This window comes from Dama dama, chromosome 7, assembly GCF_033118175.1.
Source record: "Dama dama isolate Ldn47 chromosome 7, ASM3311817v1, whole genome shotgun sequence".
NCBI lineage: Eukaryota > Metazoa > Chordata > Mammalia > Artiodactyla > Cervidae > Dama > Dama dama.
The window spans coordinates 2720912-2742967 of record NC_083687.1 but is presented as its reverse complement, the minus strand read 5'-3'; the positions used below and the strand labels follow the sequence as shown (position 1 = coordinate 2742967).

Here is a 22056-nt window from a genome sequence, read left to right as displayed (position 1 = left end):
CAGAGAAAACATCTATTTCTGCTTTATTGACCATGCCAAAGCCTTTGACTGTGTGGATCACAGTAAACTGTGGAAAATTCTGAAAGAGATGGGAATACCAGACCACCTGACCTGGCTCTTGAGGAACCTGTATACAGGTCAGGAAGGAACAGTTAAAACTTAACATGGAACAACAGACTGGTTCCAAATAGGAAAAGGAGTAAATCAAAGCTGTATATTGTCACCCTACTTATTTAAATTATATGCAGAGTACATCATAAGAAACGCTGGGCTGGAAGAAGCACAAGCTGGAATCAGGATTGCCAGGAGAAATATCAATAACCTCAGATATGCAGATGACACCACCCTTATGGCAGAGAGTGAAGAGGAACTGAAAGGCCTCTTGATGAAAGTGAAAGAGGAGAGTTAACACATTGACTTAAAGTTTAACATTCAAAAAACTAAGATCATGGCATCTGGTCCCATCACCTCATGGGAAATAGATAGGGAGACAGTAGAAACAGTGTTAGACTTTTTTGGGGGGGGGCTCCAAAATCACTGTGGATGGTGACTGCAGCCATGAAATTAAAAGACCCTTACTCCTTGGAAGGAAAGTTATGGTCAAACTAGACAGCATATTAAAAAGCAGAGACATTACTTTGCCAACAAAGGTCCATCTGGTCAAGGCTATGGTTTTTCCAGTGGTCATGTATGGATGTGAGAGTTGGGGTGTAAAGAAAGCTGAGCACCGAAAAATTGATGCTTTTGAACTGTGGTGTTGGAGAAGACTCTTGAGAGTCCCTTGGACTGCAAGGAGATGCAACCAGTCCATCCTGAAGGAGACCAGTGCTGGGTGTTCACTGGAAGGACTGATGTTGAAGTTGAAACTCCAATACCTTGGCCGCCTCATGCGAAGAGTTGACTCATTGGAAGAGACCCTGATGCTGGGAGGGATTAGGGGCAGGAGGAGAAGGGGACGACAGAGGATGAGATGTCTGGATGGCATCGCCGACTTGATGGGCATGAGTTTGAGTATACTCCGGGAGTTTGTGATGGACAGGGAGGCCTGGCGTGTTGCGATTCATGAGGTCGTAAAGAGTCGGACACGGCAGAGAGACAGAACTGAACTGAACTGAGTCCTTTCTTGGGTCTGTGTTTTTGTCAATAAATGAATTGTTTTATCGTCAGAGCTCTTAAATTTCCAACATTACATTTTGAGGAAGCTTGGGCAATTGGCCAGGGTAGTAAGCAACGGTCATCAGCACGACTAAACTCTATAACGTGTTCCCAAAGAGGCAAGGACTTTATAGACATGGTTTGATCCTCTTAATAAACCTATAACACACGAAATATTACTACCTCCACTTTCAGTTCAGTTCAGTTCATTTCCGTTGCTCAGTTGTGTCCGACTCTTTGCAACCTCATGAACCGCAGCACACCAGGCCTCCCTGTCCATCACCCACTGCCGGAGTTTACCCAAACTCATGTCCAGCGAGTCGCTGATGCCATCCAACCATCTCATCCTCTGTCGTCCCCTTCTCCTCCTGCCCTCAATCTTTCCCAGCATCAGGGTCTTTTCAAAAGAGTCAGCTCTTCACATCAGGAGACCAAAGTATTGGAGTTTCAGCTTCAGCATCAGTCCTTCCAATAAACACCCAGGACTGAGCTCCTTCAGGATGGACTGGTTGCATCTCCTTGCAGTCCAAGGGACTCTCAAGAGTCTTCTCCAACACCACAGTTCAAAAGCATCAGTTCTTTGTCACTAAGCTTTCTTTATACTCCAACTCTCACATCCATACATGACCACTGGAAAAACCATAGCCTTGCCTAGATGGATCTTTGTTGGCAAAATAATGTCTCTGTTTTTTAATATACTGTCTAGTCTGGTCATAACTTTCCTTCCAAGGAGTAAGCATCTTAAAATTTCATGACTGCAATCACCATCTGCAGTGATTTTGGAGCCCAGAAAAATAAAGTCAGCCACTGTTTCCACTGTTTCCCCATCTATCTGCCATGCAGTGATGGGACCGGATGCCATGATCTTAGTTTTCCGAACGTTGAGCTTTAAGCCAACTTTTTCACTCTCCTCTTTCACTTTCACCAAGAGGCTGTTTAGTTCCTCTTCACTTTCTGCCATAAGGGTGGTATCATCTGCATATCTGAGGTTATTGATATTTCTCCCACCAATCTTGATTCCAGCTTGTGCTTCATCTGGCCCAGCATTTCTCATGATGTCCTCTGCACAGAAGTTAAATAAGCAGGGTGACAATATACAGCCTTGACATACTCCTTTTCCTATTTGGAACCAGTCTATTGTTCCATGTCCAGTTCTAACTGTTGCTTCCTGACCTGCACACAGATTGCTCAACAGGCAGGTCAGGTGGTCTGGTGTTCCCATATCTTTCAGGATTTTCCACAGTTTATTGTGATCCACACAGTCAAAGGCTTTGGCGTGGTCAATAAAGCAGAAATAGATGTTTTTCTGGAATTCTCTTGATTTTTCAATGATCCAGCAGATGTTGGCAATTTGCTCTCTGGTTCCTCTGCCTTTCCTAAAACCATCTTGAACACCTGTAACTTCATGGTTCATGTACTGCTGAAGCCTGGCTTGGAGAATTGTGAGCATGATTTTACTAAGTGTGTGAGATGAGTACTATTGTGTGGCAGTTTGAGCTTTCTTTGGCATTGCCTTTCTTTGGCATTGAGATATTCACTGACAAATTGCTTTTTCGTTGCTGTTTTTAGCATTTTTAGTCTCTTGTGCTTTTTCTCATTTTCTTACAGCAATTTATTTTTAATTTCATACTGGTGTGACCAGAAAAAAAAATGCTTTAAATAATTATTCTTCTCTAATTTGTTGAGATTTGTTTTGTGCCCTAGCATGTTATGTATTCATATGAAAGTTTATTCTACTACTTTGGGATACAATGTCTTGTAATGATACATGAATTCCAATCGATCTATTGTCTATTGTACCAATGAAGGCCACTGATGCACTTGAGGTGTTGAAGTCCCATATTCTTATTTAATGGGTTGGGCCCAAGTTGGCCCTGTTTCCTTTAAGTGTGTTTTCTCCTGTCCCTTCACCAGGTCCCTTGCCCCTGAGGGGGCAAGACATGCAGCAAGTGGGGCCTTTGGAGGTTCTTCAGGTAAGTCTGCTGTGGACAGAGGCCTGAGCTCTCTCTGATGCTCTGCATGGGCAGGCACCCATAGTTACTTCTTTCAGTCTGCACAGATTCAGCCTCAGGTTCAAGACTTCTTTGGTCCTCACAGCTGATCACTGCCCCCATTTTCTGCCATTCCTGCCCAGTTGTGGAGACAAAGGGCTTTAGTGACCTCTCTGCATGTATCTGGGGGCAAGATGTCATGCAGTGGCTGTTGTCAGAGGTCTGGGCTGCTCCTGATGCCCTGCCGAGTAAGCACCAAGCATTGCACTCTTTCTGCCGCACCCAGGCTCTACCCCAAAGCCAGGTTACTTCTGCTGCCACAGTCATGTCTTTATCTCTCATTGTCATTGCTCCAGATTCAATGCCGAACTTTGCCATGGGGTGAGCAGGACCAAAGTGTTTGCTTTTCTAAGGCTAGGACATGTTTTGAGGTGATAATGAGAAAATCAACAGCTGGTAGAACAGAATTCTGTTCGCCTTGCCTCAGGCGCAAGCCAGCACATGCTCTCCCTGTGAAGAAAGTCCAAGTTTCCCACTGCCCATCTATTTGTCCCAGCAGTCCTTCCACCACCCAATGGGCTTGTCTCCCTTGTGTTAGACCCCAATTTGTGGGTCTTAAGAATCCCTCCCAAGGGTAGGTGTCCAGCTGTGTATTTTCCCTTTTCTCCTGAGGTCACAGATGTCAAGAAGATTGCTTTTCATCCCTTCCTACCTGACTACCTGTGCTTCCTTCTGATAGTCTTGATTGTACTGGAATCCTTCATCCAGTTTTCTGTTACCTTTCGTTGAGACTTCTTCTATATGTAGATTTAGTTTTGTTGTGTTCATAGTGAGTTTCACATCCTCTTACCCTGTCATCTTGACTGGTCCTTCTTTATTTTATTCTATAAATAATATTACATCATTTGCAAATAGTGAGTGTTTTTATTTCTTTATTTCTAGTGGAATGCTTTTATTATTATTATGATTATTATCATTATTTTTAATAATTTGTCTGGCTAGGACTTCCAACACTTTCTTGAATAAACCAGAAGGAGTGGGCGTTTTTGTCTTGTTCCTTATATTAGAGAAAAAGCTTTAGTTTTTCACCATAACTGTAAGCTTGTCATAAATCACTTTATTTCATATTGGTCTATTCCTGCTCTAGCACTTTGTTGGGTTTTTTAGCCATAAATGGATGTTGAATTTTGTCAAATGTTACTAGTACCCAGCCTCTGAGTTCTACAGAAAGGATGTCTCTGTCAGACCTCAGATGTGTGTTTGATTAGAAATTTATCTTTCAGACTGCATCTTTGATGATTAGCAATAGGTCTCTTTTGTGGATCTTTCTCCTGTCTGGCCTTTCCTGCTGTAGAATTTCCTTTAGCATGTGTTGTAAAGCTGGTTCGGTGGTGCTGAATTCTCTTAGCTTTTGCTTGTCTATGAAACTTTTGATTTCACCATCCAATCTGAATGATATCTTTGCTGGATAGAGTCCTCTTGTAGGTTTTTCTCTTTCATCATTTTAAATATATCTTGCCACTCTCTTCTGGCCTGCAGAGTTTGTGCCAAAAAGTCAGGTATTCACCTTTTGGGGATTCCTTTGTATGTTATTTTTCGCTTTTCCCTTGCTGCTCTTAATATTTACCTTGGTGTTTAATTTGCGTTAGTTTGATTAGTATGTGTCTTGGTGCATTTCTGTTTGGGTTTATCCTGTATGGGACTCTTTGGAATTCCTGGACTTGGGTGGCTTTCCTTCTCCATGTTACGGGAGTTTTTGACTATAATCTCCTCAAATACTTTCTCATACCCTTTCTTTTTCTTGTCTTTTTATGGAACCCCTATAATTCAAATGTTGGTGTGTTTAATATTGTTCCAGTGGTCTCTGACACAGTCCTCAGTTATTTTCATTCTTTTTTCTTTATTCTGATCCTTGGTAGTTCTTTTAACCATTCTGTCTTCCAGCTCACTTATCCATTCTTCTGCCTCAGTTATTCTGCTATCAACTCCTGAAGTATTTTTAATTTCGGTACTGTGTTGCTCGTCACTGTTTATTCTTTATTTCTTCTAGGTGTCCGTTAAATGAGTAAATCTTTCTTGCATTTTCTCCATTCTATTTTGATATTTTGAAACTTCTTTACTATCATTAATTATTTTACAGATAGGTTGGCCTATTTTCTCTTCATTTATTTGGTCTTGTAAATTTTTACCTTTCTCTGTCATCTGGAACATTTTTTTTCTTGCCGTCTCATCATTTGTGTGTGTGTGTGTGTGTGTGATGACTGTGGCTTTATTCCCATCTTGTTAGTTGTTTGGCCTGACATTTCCAGAAGGGGAGTTTGCAGGCAGTTGGGTAGAACCAGGTCTTGGTGTTAAGATGTGAACCTCTTGGATACTTTATTCTGATTAATAGTTCCTGGGGCCCGACATTCTCTGTTACTCAGGAAATTCGAACTCAGCCACAGGGGCTCACACCTCATCTCTGGCCTGTGAACTGGGATCCCACATGATGTGGGGTGTGAGGGAGGAAAAAAAAAGAGAGAAAAGAAAAAAGAAGAATAACAAAAAATAAAGAATAACAACTCCTGAAGGGGAAAAGCTGACTCCAATAGCAAAGAGAGAGAAATTAGGCCTGTCTCATAGACTGAGCTCCTGGGCCTGTTGTCTCTTGCTGTGCTCAGGAGAACACTTCTTCTTTTGATTACCATCCTGTGGGACGTATTAGCATAAGTCATTTAACCACCAGAGGCAGACCATGTACATGCATCACCTCGCAGCAGGTGCAAAAACTGTGGTTTCTGCCGAGGGTAGAAGCTACCTTCTGAGAGATACTGATGAGCTGGGGCGAGACCAAGGGAGAATGCAGAGATCGTCTCTGATCGCCTCTGCTCCCTGAAAGCACTACCGTAGGTCCCTGGATTTATATCATACCATAAGCCTGCTCCTCAGGCCAGAGCTCTTAGATCAGCAAATATGCCTCCTCCACTGTGGGAAAAGGAATGTGGGGCATTTTTCAGTCTGCTATCTGTGCAATGCTCTGGGGTTGATAGCCTACCAAAACGTGTCTCTCTGACATGAAGGAATACAAGCCTCCCATTGTCTCCAGAACCAGATGACCAAGGAGGTTCCCTGGGCAGTGGCTACAGAAATCAGGGCACCAGAAGCCTGTAAAAGCTTCCTTCTGATAGAATCTGGTGCTCTGGAGTATGGCAGAGATAGCATGCAAACATGCCCTCTGCTGACTGTAGCTAGGTGGGTACCTATTGTTGGGTACCCCCATAAGAAGTAGAAGAAAAATAAATGGTGCCTGCTGTCCAGAGCAAGACAGAAAGAATGCATACCCAGACTGGTATGCTCCCCCAGTCTCTGTCCCCCAAGTGTTCTACCACACTCTTTTTTTTTTTTTTTTTTGGCGTTTAAGGCTTTTTTTTTTTTTCATTTTTATATTTTTTATTTTTTTTTTTATTTTTTTTTTTATTTTATTTTATTTTTTATTTTATTTTTTTTATTATTTTTATTATTTTTTTCATTTTTATTAGTTGGAGGCTAATTACTTCACAACATTGCAGTGGGTTTTGTCATACATTGACATGAATCAGCCATGGAGTTACATGTATTCCCCATCCCGATACCCCCACCCCCCCCACCCCACCACCACCTCCATCTCCACCCGATTCCTCTGGGTCTTCCCAGTGCACCAGGCCCAAGCACTTGTCTCATGCATCCCACCTGGGCTGGGGATCTGCTTCACTATAGATAATATACATGCTGTTCTCTCAAAACATCCCACCCTCGTCTTCTCCCACAGAGTCCAAAAGTCTGTTCTGTACATCTGTGTCTCTTTTTCTGTTTTGCATATAGGGTTATCATTACTATCTCTCTAAATTCCATATATATGTGTTAGTATGCTGTAATGGTCTTTATCTTTCTGGCTTACTTCACTCTGTATAATGGGCTCCAGTTTCATCCATCTCATTAGAACTGATTCAAATGAATTCTTTTTAATGGCTGAGTAATATTCCATGGTGTATATGTACCACAGCTTCCTTATCCATTCGTCTGCTGATGGGCATCTAGGTTGTTTCCATGTCCTGGCTATTATAAACAGTGCTGTGATGAACATTGGGGTGCACGTGTCTCTTTCAGATCTGGTTTCCTCAGTGTGTATGCCCAGAAGTGGGATTGCTGGGTCATATGGCAGTTCTATTCCCAGTTTTTTAAAGAAATCTCCACACTGTTCTCCATAGTGGCTGTACTAGTTTGCATTCCCACCAACAGTGTAAGAGGGTTCCCTTTTCTCCACACCCTCTCCAGCATTTATTGCTTGTAGACTTTTGCATAGCAGCCATCCTGACTGGCGTGTAATGGTACCTCATTGTGGTTTTGATGCATTTCTCTAATAATGAGTGACGTTGAGCATCTTTTCATGTATTTTTTAGGCATCTGTAGGTCTTCTTTGTAGAAGTGTCTGTTTAGTTCTTTGGCCCTTTTTGATTGGGTCAATTATTTTTCTGGAATTGAGCTTCAGGAGTTGCTTGTATATTTTTGAGATTAATCCTTTGTCTGTTTCTTCATTTGCTATTATTTTCTCCCAATCTGAGGGCTTTCTTTTCACCTTGCTTACTGCTTCCTTTGTTGTGCAAAAGCTTTTAAGTTTCTTTAGGTTCCATTTGTTTATTTTTGCTTTTATTTCCAATATTCTGGGAGGTGGGTCATAGAGGATCCTGCTGTGATTCATGTCGGAGAGTGTTTTGCCTATGTTCTCCTCTAGGAGTTTTATAATCTCTGGTCTTACATTTAGATCTTTAATCCATTTTGAGTTTATTTTTGTGTATGGTGTTAGAAAGTGTTCTAGTTTCATTCTTTTACAAGTGGTTGACCAGTTTTCCCAGCACCACTTGTTAAAGAGGTTGTCTTTTTTCCATTGTATATTCTTGCCTCCTTTGTCAAAGATAAGGGGTCCATAGGTTCGTAGATTTATCTCTGGGCTTTCTATTCTGTTCCATTGATCTATATTTCCGTCTTTGTGCCAGTACCATACTGTCTTGATGACTGTCTAGCACACTCTTTGCTGTGTGTTTTAAATCAGGTGTGTGCCCCTCAGGTCAATGCTGTAATACATGCAAATGATTCTCTCTCACTTAAAGTTTGCACAATGGACTGGGCCATTGGATGGGTGAGTGTGATACATGAGCTCTTTAAGATCTGTTTCTTAGATCATGGCAGTCTTAGGGTCTTGTATAATACATGCAATCTCTGCTGGGTTTCAAAGCTAGATGTTTTGGGGGCTCATTTCTCATATGTAGGTCTTAAAAGTTCAGGTACTCAATGTGGGGTTCAAGCCCTTTGCTTCTGAGGGAGAATCTCCTATTTTTGAGTTCCATCCCTACTGTGCGTTGCAGTGTCAGAGGTGGGGTTAATTGTGAGATGTGGTCTGCCTTCTCATATCTGATTCAGTGTGTGTTTTTTCTCTTTTGCCTGATGTGTAGTTATTGCTCAGCCAGTCTTTAGTCCTCCCAGCCCTGCCCCGAGGAAATTGTTCCACATAGAGCTGTAAAATGGGTGTGTCCGTGGAAGGTGGTAAGCAAAGCATCTTCCTGCATCACCATCTTGAATCAGAACCTTGACAGTGTTCTTTCTATAACTTTTCTATTTCAATTTTCTATCATTTAAGACTTAAATCTAGGAAAACCATTAAAAATGTAGCTGGGAATAAATACAAACCAACCAAATGAAAAGAAGCCAAGTTGTTTGTTCGGAGCTTGCTTTAACAAGGGAGTCAGCCACCATTACTTGTGTTGGCCAGAGATCCAAAGCTTGGCAGGGGAGGGGGGAGCTTTACAGGGGAGATAATGGGAGGCTTTGGGTGTGCCCTGAGTAGAGGCTGTTGGAACTGGGAAGCTGTTGACAGCTAACTAGAAGTAAGGCATATTTTTAACATTTGCATTTATTTATCGTCTTTGGCTCTGCTGGGTCTTCACTGTGGCACTCAGGCTTTCTCTAGCTGTGATGAGTAAGGTGTTCATTGTTGCAGAGCTCGGGCTCTAGGTGTTCAGGCTTCAGTAGTTGTGGGCTCCAGAGCACAGGCTCAGGAGTTGTGGTACACGGGTGCATTTGCTCTAGGGCATGTGGGATCTTCCCAGAGCAGGGAGCAAACTCATGTTCCCTGCATTGCCACACAGGTTCTTAGCCACTCTACCACCAGGGAAGTCCCAAAGTAGGGCACCTTATGTGACTCGTTAGGTATATATATTTGGGTTTCTCTGGTTTGTCCTAAGCTGGAAGCAGTGAGAAAAGTTAGAAAAGTTGTTATTTATTAATCAACTCCTGGTCACTTGGACAGGCTATAACAGTCTGATGTCAGGGAGGGGTATTGGTGACTAAGTAATAAGTACAGTCATATGATCCTTTCATTCGAATGTGACTGAGCCCCAGTAACAACCCTGGACACCAAGGCTTAATGATGGCTAACACTGCTCTGCACACACTGTCACACTGTTTGCTGAGAGAGCTGAGCACTGTACAAGCCCAGAGGAGAGACAACCAGAAACTTGCATCTGGTTCCCTCCATCTTTTTTTTTTTTTTCTGACATAAACTGTAGTAAGCATTGTCGGAGCTCCAGGTAGGGTGAACTGAAACTTGACTAAGACAGGAAGGGAGGCTCAGAGGAGGGAGGTGGGTGGAGCTGCAGGGCTGAATGTCCCGGGGAGGGGGTGGCGTGTCCCAGCCTCCGCCTCCATTGCTCCTTCCTCACCTTCAGGAGCCCATTGTGACTGATCACAGCTCGAGAATGTGGGCCTAGAACGTTAGCCCCCAAGCACACCCTGTGCCCAGTTTCCTGAGGGCAGCCGTGTGATGCAGACAATGGAGAATCCTCTCTTTTCTCTGAAAAGCACTTCTGATACAGACGGAACTCCAGCTCCAATTCCTGGGAGATCGATACCATCCTCCCCTTTCTGTGTACACTAGGGCTCCTTTTCTGGATGCTTCCTTAGCTCGAGAATAACCCGTCCTTTCCTCCTCCTTAGAAACATGGAACCATCAGGAAGATAAGGAAACCTTGGCTGAGACCCACAAGCACGTGATCCTCTCTTTTCTATTATTATTTCTACGCTTCTGAATCATCTAGAGAGATTCCTGAGAAGGGAAAGAATAGGACATCTATTCTCATGGAAGAATAAAACATTACGCTCTGGAGACAACCAGGCTGGACAGGGGGCAGAGTGAACACGTCTCTCCAAAGACCTCAGATATCAGTTTTCCAGGTATGTTCGAGGGCTCCACGGTATCTCCCAAACACAGTAACCAGGGCACGAGGCCTGGATACTGAGTTCAGTCTCAACTACAGCAAGGTGCGCGAGCACCGCTTCACCAGCTGTGAACAGGTATCTTGGACAGGACTGATCTGAGGACAGTGCTGAGGTCTTGAGAGTCTTGGAGTGGGGCGCTGGACTCGGAAACAGAGGACCACCTGACAGAGTCAGAGTCACCCATTGTTCTGAGAATGTGTGCATTTTTGAGCAGAGGAACAATGACAAAAGATCCGGGTGAATCTCAGTTCAAAAATCCTTATGTGCTTCAAAAAAGGAAAACAAAATATTTTCATCCACCTTAAAAATTCGTGAAAAGAAAAACCACAGAGCTCTGTTAGTGAAATGCCAAAAGTCATATTATGTATGGACACTGAGAGTCTGATGCTTGTCTAGAGAGACTGAGAACTGGGTCTCAAGTCCACATTTTTTCTGTCTCAGCATCAAAAGGAGCCAAAGCAGAGAAGTGGGAGTAGGGAGAGGAGTGGAGCTTTGAAAGGTACGTTCTGCCATTCAGCTATGTGTGCCCCTGGATTTAGCCCCATCTCTCCGACCCTGAGGGACCATGTCCACCAGCTCAGAGGAGGCCAGTGGCAGGGCCCGTCCCTTGGCAAACAGAACCCTCAGGGAAGCTCCTGGAAGAACAGGACCCAGACACTACCCAGAGAATGAAGCTGGAGGGGCCTGGAAAAAGGTTTGGCCCAGCAGGAGCCTCTGGGTTGCACTACCAATAGCAGCTGGATTGGGAGGTGGGACTCCAGGTCCAACTGTGGACACATTGTTTTTTTAATTAATTTATTCATTTTAATTTGAGGTTAATTACTTTTGCACATCATTTAACATTTCTCAGATTCATCTATGCAGTGAATGCTGCCCATTCTCCCTCACAAAGGGACTGGTGAAGGCATCAAGGGGTAGTGGGTATGAAAGCACTTTGTTAATGTACACCCTATCACAGCTTCACCATCACTGTCAGGGATCATGTGGCCTTGGGCCCTCGTACTTTGTTTCCAATATCCCAATTGTGTCCCCTTAAAGGAATACTGCAGTCAGCCTCCTGTAATACCCCTATGCCCTGGCTTCCTCACCATGACCCAGTTTGCTGATTTCCAGCTTGCAGAGGTTGCCTGGAACGACTGGAAGAGGTCTGGGATGTGACAACGCTTCTGCAAAGGTAGAGAATCATCCCCTTCTCTCCTCAGTGGTGGTTCTTTCCAGAGCCTATGGTGTGACCGCAGGGGTGCAGGTAGCCTCGGGTTGAACTGGAAGGGGGAGTCCTGGGGGTGGGTTATGGCTAAAATCCTGGGGTGAGAGACAGCACGGACATTGTGAATTCAGTATGGGGCTCGTGCAGGGCAGTTGGTTGCAGATGACCACCCCTTCCCAGCCTGCCCAGTTCTCCAGGCCCAGAAGCTCCTGGCTGCAGCTTGTTCCTCATGTCTGCTGCAGACATCTGGGACGGTTCCCTGACAAAGGCAGCTTTCATCAGGTCTCCTCTCAAGATGCCCCAGGGGAGATGTGCAAAGAAACACCTCCTGGAGCCCAACAGCTGTGGCGGGAAAAGTCCGCTCCCCATGTGCTCCATGTCTCCTCTGCCCAAACGGCCTCTGCCTCGAGCCTCAAGCATTTCTCCAGCTTTTCTCCAGGCTTAGTTCCCGCCTTAGTTTCCACTCACTCAGATTCATCCCTGAGAGCCTCGCCAACACCACAGCCTCTCTTTCCCCTGGACAGTCTTCCACCCACTGGTTTTCTCTCCTTCCCACCATGTCATCCTGATACAGGGACCTGCCTTCCACCTCAGCACCATTAGGCTCCTTGCTGAGCCTCCCTCAGGGTGAGCCCATGGCACTAACAACGGGCACCATCCCACAAAGGTCACGCCCATGCTCCCCTTGGAGACCAGCCATCGTAGGGATCGTCTGTTCCAGCTATCCTCTTCCTACCCTGTCTTGGTGGCGGGGGCTGCCAAAGAATGGAGCTTGTCCACCTTGACACACTTGGGGACCCAAAAGAATACCTTCCCATACACTCACCAGAGGCATGATTTTGGTGAGACCCGAGAAACAGACAGGTAGAGGCAGGTAGCCTCTTTTTTGTCAGCACAGATGTGCAGAAGCTGCTAGAAATATCAATCACCAAGAGAGTGGAATTAATGTTTTGGAAGGAGTAAGAAAAGAAGGAGGAGGCAGGCTGCCATGTGACTTCATTGATGAAGAGAATTAAGTCACTGAGTGACAAGGAGGACACCTTGGGCACCAGAATTCCTGGAAAATAAAAAGCAAACCAGAACAGATGCTTGGACACATGGGGACCCACTGCCCATCTCACACTGTTTTTCCCAATGGAACCATCTTCCTCTCAACTGAAGACTGTCTATAATGAAGTGTCTTGACCTATAGTCCAAAAGAAGGCACAAACTTTGATCCTCAATGCAATTCAAATCCTACAATGTCACTTTTTAAAAAAGCACCTAGAAAGTGGGCAAACTTTACCCTCTTTGGTTAGAAAAATCTCAGCAAGTCTTTAGCCAGATCACCCCCAATCTTCCCCAGGAAAACAGGTCTTCCCAGGCACAGAAATCTGTCTCCTTTGTTCCTGGGGATCTGATCAGCCCTGAGGTTCAGGAGAGACTGGAGTGCCCTCTTTCCAAAAGGTTCATGCAGCAAGAGAGTGGCCGCCCCGCAGAACCCAAGAGTCTCAGAAAGTGATGCAGCCTCAGGGCGAATCCCCAAGGCCTTGGCAGGCAATGGACACAAAGAGATCCTCAAGGCTTTCTGCAGGTCTAGGCAAAAGCAGCCAGGAAACACAGAAAATGGCATCCTGGTACCTAGCAAGGATCCCAACAGGAAAGCTCCTGAGCCAAGATGTAAAGCAGAGCATGAGGAGGTTCCTAAAAGTTTTGTGCATGACCTCAGCAAACCCTCCAGTGAAGGTCCCAAGTGCAAAGCCTGAGTTAGAAAGAGAGTTGAGCCCAGGCAGGAAGCATCCAGAAGAAATCCTGGGGGTCTTTATAAACAGGAAGTCACAGCAGATCCATAATGGTTGGATCCCTGTTAATGTCTATTGTTCAAGGCTTTCTGCCAACCACTTCATAGACCTTCCTGGACAGTCAAATGCTCCCATGGGAACAGAAAATGCAGGTTGTTCTCAGGATTGGGAAGCTTCCATGTAGACTTCCTATGAGTCTTTTTTCCTCAGTCCTTATATTGAACAGAAGCTGGAAGTTCATATAATAAAGTTTCAGGTGAGGCACAGATGGGTCCTTCTCCTAGGTTCCTGTATAGCTTGAAGTTGAAAACTTCTCATCACATACGACTTCCAAGATCCACCTTGAAGATTACCAGTGACTCTGGGGACCACCCAAAAACCCAAGTTAACAGAGGGCTCAGGAAAACATTCTCATCCCCATCCAGGAGAGAAAGTGATAACAATCCAGGCAGTGCCCACCCTGGAGAGTACCTGCCCTGACCCCTACCAGGCAACTGAGAAAACCTGGGGGGCTCTGGGAGGAACCTCAACTGGAAACATCCAGAAGCCCTCAGAGGCCCCTGTGGCTGGGCAGGAAGACAAGCCACCTTCTCAGGCCCCCACATACACATTTGGGGGCAGAATTTGGCACACTGAGTCTATTGTGGAGGCTGACAAAGGCAGCTTGGAGACCAGTCCACATCCAGAAATGGCCAGGAATGAGCCACAGGAGGAATCTGGGGATTGGGCCACCCCAGAAACTTGCTCTAGTGTGACTGTCATGGACCCTGATGAATGTTCCCAATCTTCCAGAAAACAAGAGACTGTGGAGGGAGACCCTGCTTAGAAAGGTTCTTTTGAATCTAGTCTACTAATCAAATCCCAAATAATTAATATTGATATAAGATCATGGTCTCCAAGGTCCCATAAAAATCCCTCCTCAAACACAAAGACTGTTGCCACAAATCCAGAAGATGTATACTTTGATGAACAGTTTCATAAGCTTAAGTTCCAAGGGTTCATAGACTGGCAGAAACTGGCTCAAGGCCAGGCCACTTGCCTGCTCTTTCAAGACTGTGCCGCTGGGAGGCTTCTCAAAACCTGTCACTCAGATATATTCATTGCCACAAACACCTTGGCTTCCCAGGAAACTCTGTGCTGTTCTGAATCCCTGTCCAATTCCCACACATGTGATGTTATGTCCAGTGGAGGGAGCAGCCAGGGACAGCAGAAAGCCCGGAGAAGGCAGCCCCAACATAAGAGTCAGCAAAGGAAGTTCGTTTCCACTGATGCCAGAGAGACTAATAGGAGGCCCAAACTACAATAGCATAAAAAGGGGTTGGTGGTACAGAGGTTCTACCAGGCCCGCAGGATGAGCCACCCTGGCCAGAAAAAGGAATCAGCAGAGTCCCTACAAAACAGTTAATCCTGAAGAAGGGACAGGTTTCTTCAGAAAACCACTTGAAAGAAAGGATTAAGCAGTTTCTGCAGTGGATTTGCCCCTGAAGGCAAAAGACTGGAACAAGCCCTGCAAAAAGCAAGCCTGCAGCAGACACTGCCCAGAGGCAGGGGACTGTCAAAAGAAGTCTGATTGCGGACAGCAAGGCTGTTGAGGCTCAGGCTCTCATGACTGACATCTGTTGGACAGATCTTATAGGAGAAGATGGAGCTTCACCATGGACCACATCTTCGGAGCTTCACTGGTACAAAGCAGAAACTCAGGCCCCATTAAGTCCAGCTTACTGCTACCACGGCTTTCTCTGAAATCAAGAGCAAAGGAGAGTGATGAAACAAACAGCCCACCACCAGCGAGCTACCCCCATAGGCCATATGTATCCTACAAAGAGGAAGTGGACCAGTCCCAGGAACAGCACGTGGACCTTCCCACCCAGGGAGCCAGGTCCCCAGCTGGGAAGAGCCTGCCAGCACGGATCAAGAGTGACAAGTGTCCCAGGCCATCCCCTCCGCAGCCCAAGGCACTGTCTTCTTCAGAAATACACCTCTGCTGGTCAATCAGAACATCCCTGTCACAGCATTCCTGGTAGGAAAATTCTTCTCCCAGAAAAAATGCATACTGTGCATATGAACAATTTTTCTCTCATGTTAGGACATCCTCTGTGTGTTAAAAGCTTCTTCCTACCAAAAAATTCTTTTCTGAAATAAATGTCTTTTCTCCTGAGAAATGGTGCTCTGTCTGTGCCCTGCTTGGAGAAAGGAAATGGGTCAGGGTCCACTCTTCCCAGGCGCCTGCTTTGACTTCCATATGGGATGCGGTCATGGAAGGAAAGTGAACCCCAGCGTGGATACTCATCCACACCCTAATTCCCTCCGTGCACCTCGGTGTCCATAATACCAGCACAGCATTACAGAAACAAGCAACAGCATTCAGGACATGTCACGGTGAACTAGACCTGAAGACCTCCCTCTTCTCAGGATGCAGCTCAGTCCTGCCCACCTCTCTCTCTGCCTTGAACTTGTGAGTCTGTAGGGGAAGAGTTTGCCCAAGCTGAAATTCCCCCCAGGCTCACAAAGTGTCAGAAGCAAGTTCACCCGTCAGAATAAGGAAGGGAGTTTGGGGCAGTGCTGGCCCTGAGTCCAGGGTGGGAGAAACCTCATCCACGTGTCATGGTGGGATTAGATGGCGCTGTACTGGAAGCTCCTCATCTTCCAGATGGAGCTGTAATGAGACATGCCAGGCCTGTCACCCTTCCCCTGTTTTTCTCATGCTCTGGAGCAGGGGTGAGAATGAGGATTGCACACTCTCAGCTCTAAGGGTTGCAGTGTGGAGCATGAAGGCCCCTGAGGGCTGGCCCACCCCTGCCCTGGGGAAGAGGACAGCTCATAGTACTCACCTCTGCCAGGGAATGGGCAGGGGGCATGTCTGTGTGGAGTCACCTCACTGTCTGAGGGTGGGACACAGTACCCCTAGTGTCGCATGCAGGGAAAGGAGGCAGGTGTCAGAGGTGCGCATAGATGGTGCAGTGACCAAGGAGCCCCTGGTGTCCACCAGCATCTACACGCCCAGAGGAAAGAAGTTACGGGGCCGTTGGCTCTGGTCGGCCCGACCCCAGAGCCTCCCCTCTACTCCAGTTCCCAGAGCCCAGACTGAGGGAGGTCACCTGGAGTCCCTGACAGAGGGCCAGGCCCTCAGAAGCAGCAGAGCCTCCAAGCAGGCAATCTCCACCTCTCCAGAGTGTAGTTAATCGGCTTTCTCAGGACCGGGAGCTCAGCACAGACTCACGGTCCGGGACCTCTACGTGTGCATGTGGCCCAAGGAGGCTCCCAGAGGACAGGTGGCACTCAACAAGCCCAGGGGCTCTGCTGTGTCACACCGAGCCTCAGCTGTCATCAGCTTCGCTCAGCCCTGAGCCTGGCCATGGAGGCAGCCAGCAGACAGGATGTGTCCCCTGGTGTGTGGGAAGTGACCTGTAGAGAAGGGTGCAGTCAGCTGTCTCCCCAGGACCCATCTACACAAGAAACTGTGAGTCACTCAGACATGTCCAACTCTTTGAGCCCTGCAGGCTCCTCTGTCCATGTAATTTTCCAGACAAGAATACTGGACTGGGTAGCCATTCCCTTCTCCAGGGCATCTTCCTGACCCAGGTATCGCAGCCAGAACTCCTGAATTGCAGGCAGATTCTTTACCATCTGAGTCACCAGGGAAGCCCTGGAAGGCAAGGAGACAAGAGCAATTCTCTGGAGCAGTTCGGGGCTCTGTGTCAGAGTCACTAATGGGGTAGAGAGACTGGCTCCAGGAGGGGGCACTGATCCAGGTGACAGCTGGAATGGGCCTGCCCCCACGCCTGTTAGGGCCCCCACCCACGGGACCAGGTCCAGGTCTGCATGGCGGCGTGCACAGGCCTGCTTGTGCTGAGGTCTGTGCCTGAAGCCAGGTCTTGCCTCTGGGCCCCATCCCTCAGGGTGGGCACAGCAGTGGGGGCTCAGACAGGGTCTAAGGGAGCGGCTGGGACTCAGGGCACAGAGTGGCCTCCAGAGCTCAGGAGAGAGGGAGGCACACGCAGAGACTCTGAGCCTGGGGGTTGCCTGGTCCTCAGAGGCATCAAGAGGTCAGTGCTGAGGGTGGGGGGAGCTGACCCCGCAGACACCTGTGCGGAGAAGTGAGACAGAGGGACAGCGACAGAACAGCAAGAAACCAGAAGGGGAAAATCCCTGTGCCCTTCTCTTGTAAGGGGCAGAACAGTCAGCAACCGAGGTGCCCTCACTAGGAGTCTCCACACAGAGACCCACACTGTTTCCATAGGGGGACCTCCCACACATCCACTCTGAGAAATCTCACCCTGAGACCACTCAGGGCATCCCACAGAGACCTCTCTCTGACACCTCCCATGCACACACCTCCCAGGTGTTCTTTAGGATCTGAGTACCCACGCACTGACACTACACGTCCTTCATGGGGGGTCTGATGTCAGGCAGCACAGGAGAAGGACCAGTGATGGTGCCCACTCCCAGAGCTCCAGGCATCCAGACATTGTCAGCATTGCCCTAAACGGGGTTCTCTGCTTGGGGACATGCTCATGCCTTCTGTCTTTTGCAACCATTGCCTCTGATCAGAAGAGTCATGGTGCTCCACGTACATACCTGCAAAAGTCTTTCCTCCACAGATATTCATCAGCTTGAGCTCTGCCCCATGGCTTAGAGCATCACAGATTTTAGACATGAGTTAAATGCTGCCAACCTCCAATGCAAGCATCTTATTTGTCCCATTTATTCATCTTCCTGTCAGATGGTGCCAAGATCACATTGTTTTCTTTTCTGGAGGATAAGATCTGAACTTATGATGCAGGTTTCTTTACTTAATGCAGCAAGTGGGCTCTAGGAATAAAATTAACCAGCAACAAGGTGTGTGGAGTTTCACTCACCTCCCAGGCGGCTGTGCAACTAATGCAGCATTTTGTACATAACAGCTTGTGTCAGGCTTGGGTTTTATGTTCAAATGCAACAGCCTAAAATTATGTGTAAGTTTTTCAAATGAATCATATATCTGGAAATATTCCTTTTTGGTCCCCTGCAAAAAAATACTTATTTTTTTCTCAAAATGTGGTAATGCTCTCAAATGATATTTGCATATTTCCAACATATGATATCTAATCTTAATGTCCAAGTAACATAGCTTAAACTATTTAAGAAGATTCAGTATTTAAATAATTCTTTTAAAATGTACAATTTCCAAGACTCAAATGGGCTCCATTTTATGCTCATTATACGGTTACGAAAAGGATACATTTCCTCAAATAGTGTGGAATTTACAAAAGATACCATCTAATCTTGCTTGATATATACACACGGCCTAATAAAATGACCAGAAGGGACTCCATATGTGAATCAAAGAAAGTTTACATAAATAATCAAAGTGTGCATTACCATACACCAAGTGTACAGCAATCATCAAAATCCTCACATTGTATATCCAGCCCTTTCCAAAGGGGGACTTCAGTGATATCACACACATACTTCTCTTACACATAAACGACTAGTTTCCCTGCTTTGGTAACACTGACTTAATGATAGCCATCATGCATTTATCACTGTTAAGTCAGATTATCTGCATGATGACAATCTTTCCTCTAAGAGAGGCAGGGTGGATATGAGGGCTCTTTTGGCCTATTTATGTCAATCAGGTGGCACTAGTGGTAAAGAACCCGCCTGCCAATGCAGGGGGCATAAGAGACATGGGTTCCATGCCTGGGTTGGGAAGATCCCGTGGAGGAAGGTATGGCAACCCTCTCCAGTATTCTTGCCTGAAGAATCTCCATTAACAGAGGAGAAGGGTACAAAAAAGCTCTTAGTGACCCAGATAACCACGATGGTGTGGTCACTCACCTAGAGTCAGACATCATGGACTGTGAAGTCAGTTGGGCCTTAGGAAGCATTACTCTGAACAAAGTAGGTGGAAGTGATGGATTTTCAGCTGAGTGATTTAAAATCCTAAAAGATGATGCTGTTAAAGTGCTGCACTCAGTATGCCAGCAAATTTGGAAAACGCAACAGTGGCCACAGGATTGGAAAAGGTCACTTTTCCTTCCAATACCAAAGAAAGGCAATGCCAAAGAATGTTCAAATTACTGTACAATTGCTGTGAAATGAGACCCTGACTCATTTCATATGCCAGAAAAACATGCCCAATATCCTTCAAGCTAGGCCTCAGCAGTACATGAACTGATAACTTCCAGATGTACGAGCTGGATTTAGAAAAAGCAGAGGAAGCAGAGATCAAATTGCCAACATCCGTTGGATCATGGGAAAAGCAAGAGAATTCCAGAAAACATCTACTTTTGCTTCATGGACTGCACTAAAGCCTTTGACTGTGTAGATCACAGCAAACTGAGGAAAATTTGTAAAGAGATGGGAATATGAGATCACCTTACTTGCCTCCTGAGAAACCTGTATGCAGGACAAGAAGCAACAGTTAGAACTGGACATGGAACAACAGACTGGTTCCAAACTGGGAAAGGTGTACGTCAAGGCTGTATATTGTCACCTTGCTTATATAACGTATATGCAGAGTACATCATAGGAAATTTTGGACTGGATGACTCAAAGCTGGAATCAAGATTGCTCAGAAAGTATCAATAACCTCAGATAGGCAGATGACACCACTCTAATGGCAGAAAGTGAAGAGGAACTAAAGAGCCTCTTGATGAAAGTGAAAGAGGAGAGAGAAAAAGCTGGCTTAAAACTCAACATTCAAAAGCAAAGATCATGTCATTCGGTCCTATTACTTCATGGCACATGAGAGGGGAAAAGTGAAGAGTGTTCAGATTTCATTTCTTGGGCCCAAGATCAATGTGGATGGTGACTGTAGCCATGAAATTAAAAGATGCTTGCTCCTTGGAAGAAAAGTTATGACAAATCTAGTGAGTGTATTACAAAGCAGAGATATCATTTTGCTGACAACGATCCTTATAGACAAAGCTATAATTCTTGCAGTAGTCATGAACAGATTTGAGAGTTGGACCATAAAGAAGGTTGAATGCCGAAGAATTAATGCTTTGAACTGTGGTGCTGGAGAAGACTCTTGAGAGTCCCTTGGACTGCAAGAAGATCAAAGCAGTCAGTCTTAAAAGAACTCAACCCTGAACATTCATTGGAAGGATTGGTGCTGAATCTCCAATACTTTTGCCACCTAATTTGAAGAGCCAACTCATTGGGAAAGACCCTGATGCTAGGAAAGATTGAGGGAAAGAGGAGAAGGGGGTGACAGAGGATAAGATGGTTGGATGGCATCACTGACTCAATGGACATGAGTTTGAGTAAACTTACAGAGACAGTGAAGGACAGGGCGGCCTGGCGTGCTGCAGTCCATGAAGTCACAAAGAGTTAGACAGGATTTAGGGACTGAAATCAACAATCTCAGAAGATAATATGTTTACAAGAGGGCAGCTAAAGTTGGCTGAGTGTCCTTTGTATTACATGGAACCCCAAATGCTGTAAAAAGAGAGCTTCCAAATTAGCTGTCAAATGGCCGCAGATTCTTCCCTCTTTTGTTTGTATGATCGAATAACAGATCAATCAGTGTGCGCAGGGATGATTTTAGAAATGGCTTGTAAAAGTCAGTTGTTATTCTGGAAGACTTTTAAAGGCTGTCTTGTGCTTAGTCGCTCAGTCGTGTCCAGCTCTTTGAGACCCCGTAGACTGTAGCCCTGCCAGGTTCCTCTGTCCATGGGGATTCTCCAGGCGAGAATACTGGAGTAGGTTGTCATGCCCTCCCCCAGGGGATTCTGCCCAACCCTTGAATATCATCCTAGGAGTTTTCTGTTTTGCTTCCTCCATTCATTGAGAGGCCTCCCCTGGTCCTGCCAACATGTGTACAAGCTGAGAAAGATCTAGCAGTTTGGGGTTACAGGCCCTGACAATGACTCTTAGCTCTTCAAAAAATTTTGGGGGCTCCTCCTTAAGTTTAAAGAATTCTTTGACTACAGCTCTCAGTTCAGTTTTGACCAACGAGTAAAGAGCAATTGAGGAGGATCGCCTGAAACCTCAGGTAGAGTTATCTTAAATGAGAATTGTTAAATATCTCTTTAGATTAGGAAAGTAGTTCAGACAATTAGTAAAACATGAAAAAAGACATGGTAGGTGGGTAGGAGGATTTAAGTCTTTAGCTACATCTGTCTATAGTATTTTGCTTTAGGTACATTTTGTCTCTTTAGCTTTTTATAAACATTTTTATTTGGAGGATAAATGGTTTACAATCTTGTGTTGGTTTCTGCAGTTTAAGAATGTGAATCAGCCATACGTATATTCATATATATACTGCCTTCTGAACCTCCCTCCCACCCCAACTCATCCCACTTGTCTAGGTTGTCAAAGAGCAGGAGGTTGAACTCCTTGTGTTATATAGCAACTTCTCACTAGCTGACTATTTTACATACGGTAAAGCACACACTTCAATGCATTCATTAGCTTTTTGTACTGAATCCTTAAAAAGAGCAGGCCTTTATTTTGGAATCTTGAAACCTTCTGTAAGTTTTTTCATATCAATTAAAGTAGGCATCTCATGCCCCTTGTCCAATTTGGGATCTGATGCTCTCTAGGGTTTTCCTTAAATGAACAATCTTGTCTAACTGGAACACTCTGCACAATGACTATGATAATCCTAGATCAGTATTAATAAAATTTTGCCATCTTTCTAATA

At 45.6% G+C, this 22056-nt stretch overlaps 1 long non-coding RNA gene across 2 annotated transcripts; it reads left to right on the top strand.

Moving 5' to 3' along the window:
- The first annotated feature begins 10233 nt into the window (after window positions 1–10233).
- Window positions 10234–15538, top strand: LOC133059349 (uncharacterized). Of its 2 annotated transcripts, XR_009693527.1 has the most exons (4): window positions 10234–10391; window positions 10878–10935; window positions 11475–11610; window positions 12218–15538. It is a non-coding gene; the product is annotated as an uncharacterized LOC133059349 (long non-coding RNA). The 2 variants fall into 2 exon arrangements; XR_009693528.1 differs by having other exon boundaries at window positions 10234–10935; window positions 11550–11610.
- Window positions 15539–22056: the final 6518 nt, after the last annotated feature.